The following is a 16,682-nucleotide window of genomic DNA, read 5'->3' on the forward strand; positions in this document are numbered from 1 at the left end:
AAAAAATTTAGCCTTTTTTTAAATTGGAGGTAGTTCTAAAAAGAACTGTTTTTTTTCTTCTTTTTGTTGTTTTATATATTTTTTTATTTTTTTTTAACCATTTTGTACTTTTTTGGGTTTTCAGAACACTTTTATATTGTTTTTTATTTTTTTGAGGGGAGAAACAAAAAAACAGGGAATTGAAAATGGCTCAACTGGAGCGGAAAAAAAGAAAATAAATAATTAGGGTTGATTGGGGCATTTGTGGTTGTCCCCAGCAAGGACGATGAGCTATACGCTCTGTTCTCCGTAGGAGATATTCTTCCCACAATATTTACATGTGATTCTGAAATCTGCAAATCGGGGCTGAATGCACGCCATCGTCTCACTTTCCTCTGGTGCAGACGCAGTGGGTTGCTTCCTTTTTGAGCTGGTTCTTGTTGATTGGGGAGGGTTACTGGCCAGTTCCCTCATCTCTGCAGCAGAATAGTTTATAGGATGCTTGCGCTGCATGTGGCGGACCATCGTGTGATTTCCGAAGGAATATTTTTTATTAGGGTTCCCCCTAGAAAGTTCCATGTCACAGATCAGGCAAGTCACCTTGGCTGCATTTACTTTTTCTTTCCCTGTGGAACCGAAAAAAACTCCCAAATAATGTGTGGTTTGGGCTGGTATGGGGTATTTTGTTCTTTGAGAAATGTTCTCCTGCCTTCTTCCTCCTACTCCTCCTCTTCCTTCTCTTTTTGACCACCAATGAAATATTGTGGTGGTCCTTTTGGTTGTTTTGGTGGTGGTGCAGATGCACCAGCTGCTGCTGCTACTGAAGCCATTATAAAGATCAAAATGGTACAGAGAGGTACAAGCAGGTCTTCCTCAGTCAAAGGACAAAGTCAGAAGAAGGAAAAAATGTGGGGTCTTTCATCAGAAGGAAAAAAAATGTTTGCAACCAATGAAAAGTGTTATTTTCAGGTCACATGACCAGTAGCTTCATTATTATGAAACCAAAACTGTTATGAACCAATGAAAAGTGTTATTTTCAGGTCACATGACCCGACGCGCTTACGTCACGCGCCCCGGGGCGCGCTCCAGGTCGCGTAGCGTAAGCGCATCGGAAGTTTACTATGCGCGATCGTATTCGCACGAGTGCTTCCGGGTGCGCTTACGCCGTGCGTTTCACGCAGACGCGGCTACGCGATGCGTCACGATCATGTTTTCGTTCGCGATAATGGCGCTTACGGGACGCTGACCGGTGCGCGCCCCAGGGCGCTTCATATAATTACACTTTATAAAATAAATAAATAAATATAAAAAAAAATAGGAAAAAATTGTAGGGACTGGTAGCCCGATGTGCCTTTGCTATGTCTCAAGATATATGCTCAAGTGGTTTTAACGAAAGTTAACTTTGAAAAAATATATATTGGGCTACATTGGGTTTTAAATATGTTAGAGCCCAATGTAGCCCAATGTAGCCAAATGTAGCCGAAAGATGGCCACCAGAGACAAAAAAAATAATGTAGCCAAAATATTAGCCAGATGTAGCCCAAATATAGCCCAATGACAGAATGTCCCAGAGTGTTCTAAAGAACAACTAGTGCGCTAAAAGTTTTACTTATAAACTGAGATTTATAGTTAGGAATTAGTTTTAAAAAAACCTTTGAAATTCACTGAAAAAACCATAGGTTTCACACCAGTTATAGTTAGGAATTTGCATTTAAAAAACCTAATAAATTCACTGAAAAAACCATAGGTTTCACACCAGTTATAGTTAGCTGGAAATTTTACTGACATAAAACTATTGAAATTCCCACGTTATAGTTAGTTGGACTCACTATAACTTGCGCGTGCAATGCACTGCTGATGACGTCACATATTACATCATTCATGACATGGTCAGTGACATCACTCATGACATCACTGATGAGGCGGGTAAACTCTGGAACTACAGCGCCAATCCACACACCCGATACACCGTTGGAATCGTCAGGGTGTGTAGATGGTTATAGGCTATATAAATGTAAAAAAAAAACGTTATTTAAAAAATTTCCAGTAAAAAAAAAAGTAGTCCCTCCGAATTAGCGCCGGCCGCGACGTGAGTGCTCACGTCACGAGCGCGGGTTGGAGTGGCGTCCAGGAGCGCGACGAGGAGCGGCGGACATGGCGTGGGGGAGGAGCGGTGACGTGAGGAGCAGCGGACAGGCCAGCGGCGGTGCGAGCAGCGGACAGGCTGGAAGAGCGGCGGCTGAGGTAAGGGAGCGCCGGACATGGCGCAGGGGAGGAGCGGTGACGTGAGGAGCAGCGGACAGGCCAGCCGCGGTGCAAGCAGCGGACAGGCGGGAGGAGCGGCGGCTGAGGTAAGGGGACCCATGTCGGGGCAGGCGGGGGACAGGCTGGGCGGGGGCCCGTGCTGCAGGAGAAAAGAGAATGATCCCGTGTTTTTATGGTGAAACAGCAATCATTAACACACCTCTAGGCCAAAAAGATTAGCTATGATGTAAGCTTTCCGAGCCAATGCACACTCTGTAAAACGGATTGGTCAGCTGTACACCTCAGCAAAGAAGAACAGATATTTAAAGCAGTATATCAGCAGCGGACAGGCGGGAGGAGCCGCGGCTGAGGTAAGGGGACCCATGTCTGGGAAGGCGGGGGCCGGGGCAGGCGGGGGACGGGCCGGGCGGGGGCCCGGGCTACTGGACATTGTCGGGGCTGGCGGGGGTCGGGGAAGCCTGTTGTTCCCGGACAAGGTCGGGACGGGCTGCTAGTATATATATATATATATATATATATATCTATACTAATATAATAAAGAGAGAGCCCAAACGTTTGAGGCGGGTAATCTCAGGAACCACAGCACCAATCACAACACCCAATACAGCATTGGAAAGGGCAGTTACAGCAGAAGGACATAGGCTATGCAGACGCCCACCATATACATTTAAAAGGTAAAAGAACCGTGCCAGAAAAGTAGTCCCTTGTGGGCGTGTCTGCGTTGTGCTGTGGGCGTGTGCTGGGGGCGTGACAAACGCTGAGGGCGTGTGGTATGTTCCGCCCTTCATGCCATGTCTCATATCGTGTGCTAATCCCACCCTGCTCCCTTTAAATATCCCTGCACCCCATAATCATAACCCACCCTTACTCCTTAAAATACTCCAACACCCTTAAACACTAACCCATCTTAACCCTATAAATATACCCTGTACCCCAAATCCCAAACCTATCACTAAACCCTAAAAATACCCCTGTACCCCAAAACCCAAACCTACCTCTGAACCCTAAAAATACCCCTGTACCCCAAAACCCAAACCTAGCCCTGAACCCTAAAAATAACCCTGTACCCAAAAACCCAAACCTACCCATGAACCCTAAAATACCCCTGTCCCCCAAAACCCAAACCTAGCCCTGAATCCTAAAAATACCCCTGTGCCCCAAAACCCAAACCTAGCCCTGAACCCTTAAAATACCCCTGTACCCCAAAACCCAAACCTACCCCCTGAACCCTAAAAATACCCCTGTACCCCAACACCCATACCTATCCCTAATCCCTAAAACTACCCCTGTACTCCATAACCCAAAACTATATCTGAACCCTTAAAATACCCAAACACCCCAAAACATATACCTCAGTACCCCAAAACATATACCCCTATATCCATACTTACCTTATCCAAACATTTAAAAAAACATGCTTTTACTATTCATGCATTTACAACGAATTTCGTTGTAAATGTATGATTGGTAGAAGCATATAAAATGTAATGCCATGCATAATAATGGCATTGTGGAGTCATGGTACTTTCGTAATGAAAGTATGCGGAGTGAAGGTATGCGGAAAAAAAGTTGCGGAATAATGGGTGTTTACATTCCCCCCGTAAGTACATTGGTGGCACGGCGGCCCACATCTCCAGCAACATACTCATATTTTTTACCACCCATTTGAAAAATGCATAGGTCTCTCTCATTGATGGCCAGCACCGACATACACTTTTAGACACACCTCCCACCACAAGTTCTAGAATTGCGAACTTCGGAGCTGAGGAGCTTCGTTCGAATCTCTGCATCAGCTCAACATCCTGTGATTCCAGGCAAATCTCATTGTCTCCCCGTGCCTACCACAAATGAATGCGTTCTTCTGTAATGTTAATAGTGCTCATGCCATGTTGTCGAGTTCTTGCTATATATATTTTGCAAGGAAAAATAAAGTAGGGAAACTCGAGTTCACACACTGCTGAACGCGCACTCTTAAGTGCATCAGCAGTGCACTGTAAATCGGAGCGTTTTCCAGGCCTGTCACAGATAAGAAATGCTATCAAAACGAAATCCTACAAAACAATATAATACTGGCCGGCAGCAATTCATACCCGGACAACGTCGGGACGGGCTGCTAGTATATATAATATATATATATATATATATATATATATATCTATATATATATATATATATATATATATATATATAGATATATATATATATATATATATATATTCACGCTCTTTGGGGAGTGTCCAAACAAGTAAGAAGCACTCGAGTACCACAAATGCTTTTCCCCAAAGCTTTATTCAGGTTCAAACACTCGCTTTTGCCAGTAGATGTGGGCTGTTTCATCCGGACGCGTTTCGGGCATCTCCCTTCCTCGGCGGCATACAGTCCATGAAAAACCATGTTGTCCCGCCTCCATTTAAGCCTATATCGCATGCCAGGGATTGACTGATCAGCATGATCGTATGCGTTGCTTTATGGGAGGCGTAGTCCATGTGATTGTGGTGCTCATATATTAATAATTAAAAGCTACATTGAGCCCCAGCAAAAGCGGCGTGTTAACATCCTTGTTGCAGTGCCCCACACTTGAAGCCCCTGTGTACGGCTCCGTGGCCTCCTTCTCTTGAGTGGTGCCTCTCAGCGGCAGGACAGCCGCTAAATATTCACGCTTTTTGGGGAGTGTCCAAACAAGTAAGAAGCACTCGAGCACCACAAATGCTTTTCCCCAAAGATTTATTCAGGTTCAAACACTCGCTTTTGCCAGTAGATGTGGGCTGTTTCATCCGGACGCGTTTCGGGCATCTCCCTTCCTCAGCGGCATACAGGAAAGCATTGTGTGGGGCACTGCAACAAGGATGTTAACACGCCGCTTTCGCTGGGGCTCATTGTAGCTTTTAATTATTAATATGTGAGCACCACAATCACATGGACTACGCCTCCCATAAAGCAACGCATACGATCATGCTGATCAGCCAATCCCTGGCATGCGATATCGGCTTAAATGGAGGCGGAACAACATGGTGTTTCATGGACTGTATGCCGCCGAGGAAGGGAGATGCCCGAAACGCGAAAAGCATATTTGAGATGGAGATGCAATGAACATTTGAACTGTGTGCGCTATTTTATCATAAAGAGAGACACAGACAGACTACTGCCACCTGAATCCTTTGCAATATCACGTGGCCTACTGAAGCTTAAATAAAATACAGGTGATACGTAGCAGTAGTCTTTGTTACTCCTTGCAACCACTCTGCCTGTGATCAAGGACGACAGTCTGAAACGCGTAAGGCATATTTATCAAGTACCAGGAGTTTGTTCTTTGCCCTGCTGCCGTATATTGAAGTTGGTGAGTGCATCCTAAGTCTTGGACACTGGGAAACTGTAATATATATATATATATATATATATATATATATATATATATATATATATATTCACGCTTCAAGTTCCACCTTGGCGTATCCAGCACACTTGCTGACGGGAGCCGTCAAGAATGGAGGTGGGTCCATTTAAAAACATGTAGGCTCCAGTGTAAAAACACACAGCACTCGCGGAGTTCCTTCATCCATTTATTTCAGCGAGGACGCGTTTCGGCGTTCTGCCTTCATCAGCTCGCATTTAGAAATAAAACAGCATATCTGTGGCAATACTTGAACTGACAGATGGCTTATCATTGGGCGCAGGGAGGAGATTTATATAACTGGACACTTTGGGGGCGCCATACCGGCATAATATGAAAGACAAACATCTGAACTTTACGAGTGTGTCCTGAACATAACAACAAGTGTGGAAACATGTTATTGGTGTACCATCAGCCAATCCCCTCCTCCATCTGTCAGTTCAAGTATTGCCACTGATATGCTGTTTTATTTCTAAATGCGAGCTGATGAAGGCAGAACGCCGAAACGCATCCTTGCTGAAATAAATGGATGAAGGAACTCTGCGAGTGCTGTGTGTTTTTACACTGGAGCCTACATGTTTTTGAATGGACCCACCTCCATTCTTGACGGCACCCGTCAGCAAGTGTGCTGGATGCGCCGAGGTGGAACTTGGAGCATGAATTGTTATTGGCGTTTTGCACCACCATTGGGCACCTGAGGCATCAGCGTCGATATAGTCGCCAGATATATGCTGGTGGGAACTCGGACATATACCGACCCCTGCGCCGGATGCCATAGAGCCCAGGGTTTGACAAAGGGGCTCCCTCACAAGGGTCAACATAACAACAAGCAAGGCACTCTTGAATTGACTGTGGCAAAGGGATGAGATTTATATAACTGGAAACTTTGGGGGCGCCATACCGGCATAATATAAAAGACAAACATCTGAACTTTCCCGAGTGTGTCCTGATCATAACAACAAGTGTGGAAAAATGTTATTGGTGTACCATAAGCCAATCCCCTCCTCCCTCTCATCTGCTGCGCCCAATGATAAGCCATCTGTCAGTTCAAGTATTGCCACAGATATGCTGTTTTATTTCTAAATGCGAGCTGATGAAGGCAGAACGCCGAAACGCGTCCTTGCTGAACTAAATGGATGAAGGAACTCCGCGAGTGCTGTGTGTTTTTACACTGGAGCCTACATATATATATATATATATATTACCTACTGGCGATAGCCAGTAGGTATGTATAGTTAGGATTGGCTACCATAGGAAATTCCAAACATTCTATTGGGAATAACTTTGGCGCCGATTGAGGGATCTGCCTGTAATATTCCTTAAAATGGTCTCGCTGCGCTCCGCTCCTTCCCTGAACGCTTCGGGGGGATTCGTGAAGTGGGGGCTGAGAAAAAAGGGGGGTCCCAAAACGTGTTTTCCCCATGTTCATTTCCATAGGACGGTCTGACAAGTCTACAGCCCGAACCGCTGTACGGAATTACGCCAAACTTGGCAAAATTGTAGGGACTGGTACGCAGATGTGCCTTTGGTATACACCTGTTACAACGCAACTTTTACAACTACCTACCATTACAACGCAACTTTTACAACGCATACCATTACATCGCATTGCACTGGGGGGCGCTCTAGGATAGGGAATAAGTTTAATTTACTATCCAACACCTTCCCTAGTGTCCACGGGGACTGGAGTTGGAATAGTAAATTATACTTACCACTATCCAGCACCTCTAAGCGCTATGCGTTGTAATGGTATGCGTTGTAATGGTCGCGTTGTAATGGTAGGTAGTTGTAATGGTATGCGTTGTAACGTCATACATCCGTGCCTTTGCTATGTTTGATGAAATTTGCTCCAGTGGTTTTTATGAAAATTAGGTTAAAAAACACATATATATCTATATGAGACTACGGGTCCGCGCACCGTACGCGTACCGTACGCGTACGTGCGTGCACCCTTATGTGCGCGAGCGCGATCCTGATTGGCTGGCAGTCGACTGTGAACATTCCAAACTGTCCAAACCAGGAAGAGTTGGCCACCATCTTGTTTCTCAGGAGAACTGAGGCACAAGAGAGCCCAAAACAAGAGTGGAAAACACAAAAAGGGGGCAGGGTAGAGACCCCCAACCCCCTAGCCCTTCTCAGGGGGTCCCAGAAGGACCCCCAAGGGCATAAAAAAAATTAAATAAATAAAATCGCGGTGTGCCCGCACTGTACGCGTACAGGTCCGCGTACGTACGCGTACCGTGCGCGTACCCCGTGATTTCATAAAAACAAAATTTTGCCCTTGGGGGTCCTTCTGGGACAGCCTGAGAAGGGCTACGGGGTCAGGGGGTCTCTACCCTGCCCCCTTTTTGCGTTTTCCACTCTTGTTTTGTGCTCTCTTGTGCCTCAGTTCTACTGAGAAATGAGATGGCTGCTCAGGTGGTAGCAGAAGGATATTAACATATAAAAACGTTATTCTCTAATAGAATTTGCATTTGCAAAACCTTTGAAGTTTTTTGAAAAAAAAATAGGTTTCATGCCAGATATAGTTAGGAATTAGCACTTAAAAAACCTTGCAAATTTACTGAAATAACCATAGGTTTCAGGCCATATATAGTTAGGAACTAGCATTTAAAAAACCTTGCAAATTAAATGAAAAAAACATAGGTTTCAGGCCATATATAGTTAGGAATTAGCATTTAAAAAACCTTGCAAATTCACTTTAAAAAACCATAGGATTCAGGCCTTATATAGTTAGGAATTAGCATTTAAAAAACCTTGCAAATTCACTTCAAAAACCATAGGTTTCAGGCCTTACGCGATTTTATAAAAAAAAAATAATAATAATTTTGCCCTTGGGGGTCCTTCTAGGACAACCTGAGAAGGGTTAGGGGGTCAGGGGGTCTCTACCCTGCCCCCCTTTCCACGTTTTCCACTCTTGTTTTGTGCTCTCTTGTGCCTCACTTCTCCTGAGAAACAAGATGGCTGCTCAGGTGGTCCCAGAAGGATAATAACATATATAAACGTTATCCGCTAATAGAATTAGCATTTACAAAACCTTTGAAATTTATTGGAAAAAAATATAGGTTTCACGCCTGATATAGTTAGGAATTAGCATTTAAAAAACCTTGCAAATTCACTTAAAAAACCATAGGTTTCAGGCCTTATATAGTTAGGAATTAGCATTTAAAAAACCTTGCAAATTCCCTTAAAAACACATAGGTTTCAGGCCTTATATAGTTAGGAATCAGCATTTAAAGAAACCTTTGAAATTCACTGAAACAACCATAGGTTTCAGGCCTTATATAGTTAGGAATTAGCTTTAAAAAAAAAATTTAAATTCACTTTAAAAAAAGTTTTAGGGGTGTTATAGTTTCCTGGACATTTCACTCATACAAATCTATTGAAATTGCTCCTATATAGTTAGTTGGACTAACTATATTTCGCGCACCCGCAATGCACTGCTGATGATGTCACATATTAGATCATTCATGACATGGTCAGTGACATCACTGATGACATCTCAAATGACATCACTGATGACATCACTGATGACATCATCCACGTGACAATCACATACACCTTTTCATACACTAGTAAAATCTTTCATCACTCAATGTAAAATACAGAGTATCATATTTGAATCCATTGTCACAACAATACAAGTATCTAAAAGCCCACTCAGTGATTCATAGATGTATGCACACATCTAATCACTTACCTGTAGATTCACTCATACATGCTGTCAATGAACAATTGAACACTTTCAAAAATACTTATACACCTATATCGACATTAAACAACAGCACACATCCTATTCACATGTGAAGTCATCCTACTCACTTAGGCAAACAATGGATCATACTTACATACTTACTTAACTACACAATTATAGAAACACCACTTCATCAATTCCTTTAGATACTAAGTCATACTTAGTGAATTATAAAATCATTATTACAAGTATATAGTTAGCCATACAGTCACTCACACAATCATTGAGTCTTATGGATACTTATTTATATACAACAACTGACACATACACTGCCTTTTATTTTTCTAGTTTGTTGGACATGTACCATTGAGAAATATATTTGCTCATCACCACACCCTTAAAGAGATTCACTCACCCACACTGTTAGAGCATGTAATTTTAACTTCATATATCTACTGAATCAACTATTCACACGTCTTTGGACAGTCACACACACCCCAAGGAACCACACACACTTTCACTCTCCCATACAAATACTCAGTTATCTAATCAATAACTAATATAGACTTTCACATAGCTAGTAAGCAATTGGAGAACCAGTTTACACAACAACTGACAAAGTGATACAGATATTCGCACAGTTTAGTCCCTATCCACTATATTTAGTGAGACATTATAAAATGTTCAACTAAACAGTCAATTACACTGCTACTAAACCCTCCATCCAAATATTTATTTATATATATCCACTCATTCTTCAATGCAAATTGCTATATATATACTGCATATTTAAATAAAGAAGCAAACCAAATTCACTGGATGATGTCATCAGTGATGTCATCAGTGATGTCACTGACCATGTCATGAATGATCTAATATGTGACATCATCAGCAGTGCATTGCGGGTGCGCGAAATATAGTTAGTCCAACTAACTATATAGGAGCAATTTCAATGGTTTTGTATGAGTGAAATGTCCAGCAAACTATAACACCCCTAAAACTTTTTTGAGTGAATTTCAAAGTTTTTTTAAAGCTAATTCCTAACTATATAAGGCCTGATACATATGTGCTTTTTGGGGGGGGGGGTTTAGAAACATCTCAGGGGGAGCAGGTTGCCAACACGGATGAAAGTAGAAGGAATCAAGACTCCTTATTTTCAGGAATACCAGCTGATGAGGAAAACACATCAAAGACCAATGCAGAGGACCCATCCTCCACAAAAAAAGACAACATAAAGTAAAACTAGGAGAGGAAGGAAAAGAAGGGGAAGAAGGACCCTCACCGTGAATAACACACAGCAGAGGAAACAGGGAAAAACGATAGATAATGAAGATCCACGAACAGTGATTAATATTTCGGACAGACAACTCACTGAAGATGAGGTTAAGGTCATCCAATTAGGACTAACTTTCTGCCCAACATCTGATTATAATTTTGTACACACAAGGATAGACCTTTTTAAATACATAAGAAAACTGTAACTACAATAAATCTTTATTCTGCATCCTAAACAAGATTTACCCACTGGCGATCAAATTCATGAAGATGATAATTCTAATCAACTGTGTGGCCAAGATTTATAGACTCTTCTGGTACTACAAAATCTAGACACAGGTGACTCAGAAGAGGTAAATATGACAACAGGTCTTGAAGAAACAACCATAGAACAATCAGGTATAAAAAGCAATTTCAAGTGAAAATCAAGAGTGAAGCCACAGGCTCCTTTTGATACAATTGACGTATTCAGTGAAGCAGTTCTCAAGGATCTTAAAGAGTTAACCAAGACAAAGCAAAGCACAAGAAATGATTATAATATCCAGAGAATACAATGGGAAGCAATCAAGACACTTAATGGATTTAACTATGGCAATCAAACCCTCCGATATTGGAGGCAATATTGTTATTTTCAATAAATAGCATTACTTGAAAGAGGCTCTAAGACAACTTGAAGATATTGAATGTTACGCATCTATACACAGAACTGACTATCTAGATTGCATAAAGAAATACCACACCAAAAGCCTTATTAGAAATATTTCATTTGGAGAACTATTGCGTATTAAATGCAATTGTTCTAACCAAAGATATTTTAAGAACCTAAAAAGGAAGCCATAGATAGATTCAAAAGGCAGGTATACATCAATGCCACCTTACAACAAGCAGAAGCACAGGTAGGGGAAATAGATGGAAAGACTCTATTGGTAGCACAAACTAAAACAACTCTTGCACAAGAAAGTAGTATAAGAATGATCACAAAGTACAACAATAAATCTAGTGCGGTTGTACATATCTTCCAGAAAAACTGGCACATTTTACAGATGGACAACATTTTAAAACATCATCTTCCATCTCACCCTTTATTTACCTATAAACATTGCCAATCAATTAGTGACCACTAAATACACAGTCACTTTGATCCCGCTATGAAGACAAGAAACAGAATTAGTGTTTGGGATTGTATCCGTGTTCTCGTTGCAAGACCTGCAAAAACAGTAAGAAACCACCACCTACAGGGGGAGGCCAGGGGATCCAAGGCCCATCAGAACCATCAAAAAGTTCCTCAACTGCAATTCAGATTTTGCAGTACATTGTTTAGAATGTCCCTGTTCCAAACGCTATATAGGAAGCACCATACACCCAACCAAAAAGCGTATCCTCGAGCATATGTGCGCAATAACAAATAAAGAGCAATCGAGATCTCCTGAAATGTTATTGCATTGATCAGGCAGATAGAGGGGAGAGAGGAGGCGACAGGACAAAAAAGTTCCGGGTGTTAGAGTCCAGATATATTATAGACCTACAAACAAAGGCCCCTATTGGGCTGAACAACGATGTAGAGTTGTTTGTCCATTTGGACTAACAGGAAATATGAACTAATGAAGGAAACAGAAAATCGCTGACTAAGATGAATGACAATAATTGCCCGTTTGGGCTGAATAAGTACGTACCCGTTATGAATTAAACCAATCACATTGCTGCATAAATGCCCATTCAGGGCTCAATTCTGATTCAAATGGAATTAATTATGAAAGAATTACAACTTTTGAAAAATTACTGTATGGCAGTTTCTTTCCCCTTTGAGTAGCATATGAATACGTATGTCAATGAAATTGTAATGGATATTTATATACTGTAAGGGCAAAGACTGAGTAAAAATTAATTCCATTATGTATGATTTTAAATCTTCTTTCGTTTCACTTATTGCACATTTTTCAAACTCGATAGTATAACAATTGTGGGATGTAAACCATGCTATAAGATGGCCGCCATCCTTTGGCATAGCAGTGCAATACAAGTCCATCAATTATGTCAGTCATTGATCATATGACACGCTGTGAATTGAAATACTGCCTGTCTAGCATAGAGCAAATTACATTGAAAAAGCTGCAAGGCGAAACATGTCTGTCAGTAAGCAGGGGGGCTGCACAAATAAAGTATTTTATACTTTGAAACTGTTCTTGTGAGTGCTTTCCGTTGGGTACTAAGAAAAAATTTACCTTTTTGCAGCATATATATATATATATATATATATATATATATCCACGGATTCCTTTCGAGTCAGGAAAAGGATGACAAGCCACACCACCAGGTACCGGAAAAGTTGTTTATTTCAGGGCATAAACAAGAGGCGTTTCGAGCTCACGGGCTCTTGGTCACATGACCACCATTTTTTTAAACCTTATTTAAATAGTGAAAAAATAATAGAAAGGGAAGAAAGTTTTCCGTGTTTACAAACATCACACGGAAACTTTACTTAAAAGTGCAATTTCTAAAGCAAAAGAAACTGGTTTAGAGTTACAAATAATGCACATTTCCCAAATGTTTGGTTTTGAATCGTATATATATATATATATATATATATATATATATATATATATATATATATATATATATATATATATATATATATATACAGTTTCACAAGTTGCCTTTTTGGAGTGCACTCCCAACAAGCCTTTCAGAAGCACAGGAACAGCCTTCGTGAAGCACAAATAAAATAATAATCACATGCCTTGCCTGACGCGTTTCAGAGTAAACAACCCTTTCCTCAGAGGCAGCATGCCAAACCATGTTCTTTCTGTAATGACTCCAACTAGCATATTCCCTTTAATTTATATCCTGCCCAGCTGGGCCTGAATGAAATGAATCACGGGAGTTGGAGTCCTTGTTTAACCCTCGTGGGTCCAGAAACACAGAACATGATGAAATTTAAACAGCATACTTTTTTTTCCTTTTATTTAGCATTACTTGCACAAACACGGAAAGTTGTTCCAAAAGTGAAGCGCAGCTTGTAGTTCCAATGCATCATTCAAAATGTGAATGTGCAGGATTTGCACAGATTCCTGCAACGGTGCTCTCCCCGACCAGGCAGGCCGGCTTTTATACAGTTTCACAAGTTGCCTTTTTGGAGTGCACTCCCAACAAGCCTTTCAGAAGCACAGGAACAGCCTTCGTGAAGCACAAATAAAATAATAATCACATGCCTTGCCTGACGCGTTTCAGAGTAAACAACCCTTTCCTTCCTTACTTAAAGAGGGGATAATCAGTTGGTGAAGTTTTGAAACAATCACTGCAGAGCATGTGGCCTCTGAGGAAAGAGTCTATCTCTGAAACGCGTCAGGCGAGGCATGCGATAAGATTGGATTTGTCTTTCATTTAAAGGTGTCCCTGCGCTTTGAAAACTCTTGCTGTGAGTGCTTTCCAAAGAAAGGCAACTTGTGGAACTTAATGTGTACGGCCCAGCCAGGTCGGGGATTGCACCTTTGCAGGATTCATGGCAAGTCCAGTGGCACGAGACGATTTTGTGCTACATTGGAACAGCAAGATGTGCTTTACTTATGGGGGCACTTTTAATGACTGAACATTTGACTGAATAAAGAAGGTATGCTGCTTATATTTACAAGTGTCCTTTGTTTCTCACCCACATGGGTTTAATTTGCACTCCAACTCCCGTGATGCAACATTTCAAATGCCTGGATGGGCGTGATACTTAAAGAGGGGATAATCAGTTGGTGAAGTTTTGAAACAATCACTGCAGAGCATGTGGCCTCTGAGGAAAGAGTCTATCTCTGAAACGCGTCAGGCGAGGCATGCAATAAGATTGGATTTGTCTTTCATTTAAAGGTGTCCCTGCGCTTTGAAAACTCTTGCTGTGAGTGCTTTCCAAAGAAAGGCAACTTGTGGAACTTAATGTGTACGGCCCAGCCAGGTCGGGGATTGCACCTTTGCAGGATTCATGGCAAGTCCAGTGGCACGAGACGATTTTGTGCTACATTGGAACAGCAAGATGTGCTTTACTTATGGGGGCACTTTTAATGACTGAACATTTGACTGAATAAAGAAGGTATGCTGCTTATATTTACAAGTGTCCTTTGTTTCTCACCCACATGGGTTTAATTTGCACTCCAACTCCTGTGATGCAACATTTCAAATGCCTGGATGGGCGTGATACTTAAAGAGGGGATAATCAGTTGGTGAAGTTTTGAAACAATCACTGCAGAGCATGTGGCCTCTGAGGAAAGAGTCTATCTCTGAAACGCGTCAGGCGAGGCATGCGATAAGATTGGATTTGTCTTTCATTTAAAGGTGTCCCTGCGCTTTGAAAACTCTTGCTGTGAGTGCTCTCCAAAGAAAGGCAACTTGTGGAACTTAATATATATATATATATATATATATATATATATATATATATATATTCACTGAAAAATCCATAAGTTTTAGAAACGTTACAGTTAGGAATTAACATTGAAAAAACCTTTGAAATTCACTGAAAAAACCATAGGTTTCATGAGTGTTCTAGTTAGATGGACATTTCACTCGTACAACACCATAGAAATTCCTCCGTTATAGTTAGTTGTGCTAACTATAACTCGTATGCCCGCAATTTATTGCTGATGATGTCACATATTACATCAATCATGACATGGTCAGTGACATCACTGATGACATCTCAAAGGACATCACTGATGATATCACTGATGATATCACTGATGACATCATCCAGTGAATGTGGTTTTGTTTAAAATTTAAATATCTATTATATATATATATATATATATATATATATATATATATATATATACCAATTTCATGGAAGATTGAGTGGATTTAGTAACTGCCTGACTATTTGTACAAGTGAGTAGTTAAATGTGTCTCACTAAATATATGGGTTAGTATCCAAACTATGTGAATGTGTGTATCACTGTCTCTGTTGTTGTATAACCTGCTGCATCAATTGGGCACTAACTACATGAGTGTCTATAGATTCCACTGTCTGCCTCTGTTTCCTGTGTCCACTAGGGCGCGGGAGCTACGAGCTGCGAGCTACGGGGAGGAGACGAGTAGGCGAGGAGCGAGGGACGCGAAAAAAGCGGAAGAAGCTCCGGCGGTCTGCAGCAGGTCTGCGGCGGGTCTGAGAGCACCGCCGTGCACCGTAGAGCCAGAAATGAGAGTGGTTCTCTGTGCGCCGCTCTGAGCTCCGAGGGGGAGCGACCCTGCATTGACCCCGGAGAGACCTTCTGTTTCTCGGCTCTGCACATCGCTGTGAGCTACGAGCACCAAAGGGAGGGAGCAGTGAGCCATGATTCCCGTGCTAAGCTTAATTTTTAATTTGATTCGATCGACTCTGGACGCTCTGAACATTGACTCTGGCCGCTCTGAACATTAAGGTGGCCACACCGATCAGGGGGGAAGGAGCCATGGTCTCTGCTGGAAAGTATCGAGGAATTTTCTCTCTACCGTCAGATTTTCTATATAGGACTATACAATATACAATAATCCAAATCAATATAATCCAAACATAAGTAATAAAACACAGGAAAACCACGACTTGCAATCTTAAGTGGCCTATGAGCCAGAAACCTCTCTGGAAAAGCCTTGTAACCTGCATATGTTCTTTTGGAGCCTTTAAGGTAAAAAAAATAAGGGGTTCCTACCAGCCTATAAGCTATTTCGCTAGCATCATCTGACGTCATGTTGGCCAAATTACTATTTAAAATGTAAAACTGTTTTCTGGCTGCAAAATCTGTGACAGGAATCCTTTTCTTTGCTGAACATTTGCTGATTACTTGTCGAGTATTTACCCAGGCCTAATATCTGCTGTTCAGTTGCATATGGGTGCATATGGTTGCATAAGGTATTGTTGAACGGTTGGTCTGTTTCTCATTTTCAAATTCTCTTCCTGTGAGTTTGATTTTTTTTTCATACTAAATCACATAATCGCCTTAAAAAACAATGCGTTCTGGAAAGGAGAGGGCGTCTGTTCTTCTAGCACGTAGATCCCGTAAATCGAAGGCTACAAGCTTATTAAAAAAAGTCAAAGTACAACCTAAGGAGCTAGGTCAAACACTCATA

The sequence above is a fragment of the Lissotriton vulgaris genome, chromosome 5, assembly GCF_964263255.1.
Source record: "Lissotriton vulgaris chromosome 5, aLisVul1.2, whole genome shotgun sequence".
In the NCBI taxonomy this organism is placed as follows: domain Eukaryota; kingdom Metazoa; phylum Chordata; class Amphibia; order Caudata; family Salamandridae; genus Lissotriton; species Lissotriton vulgaris.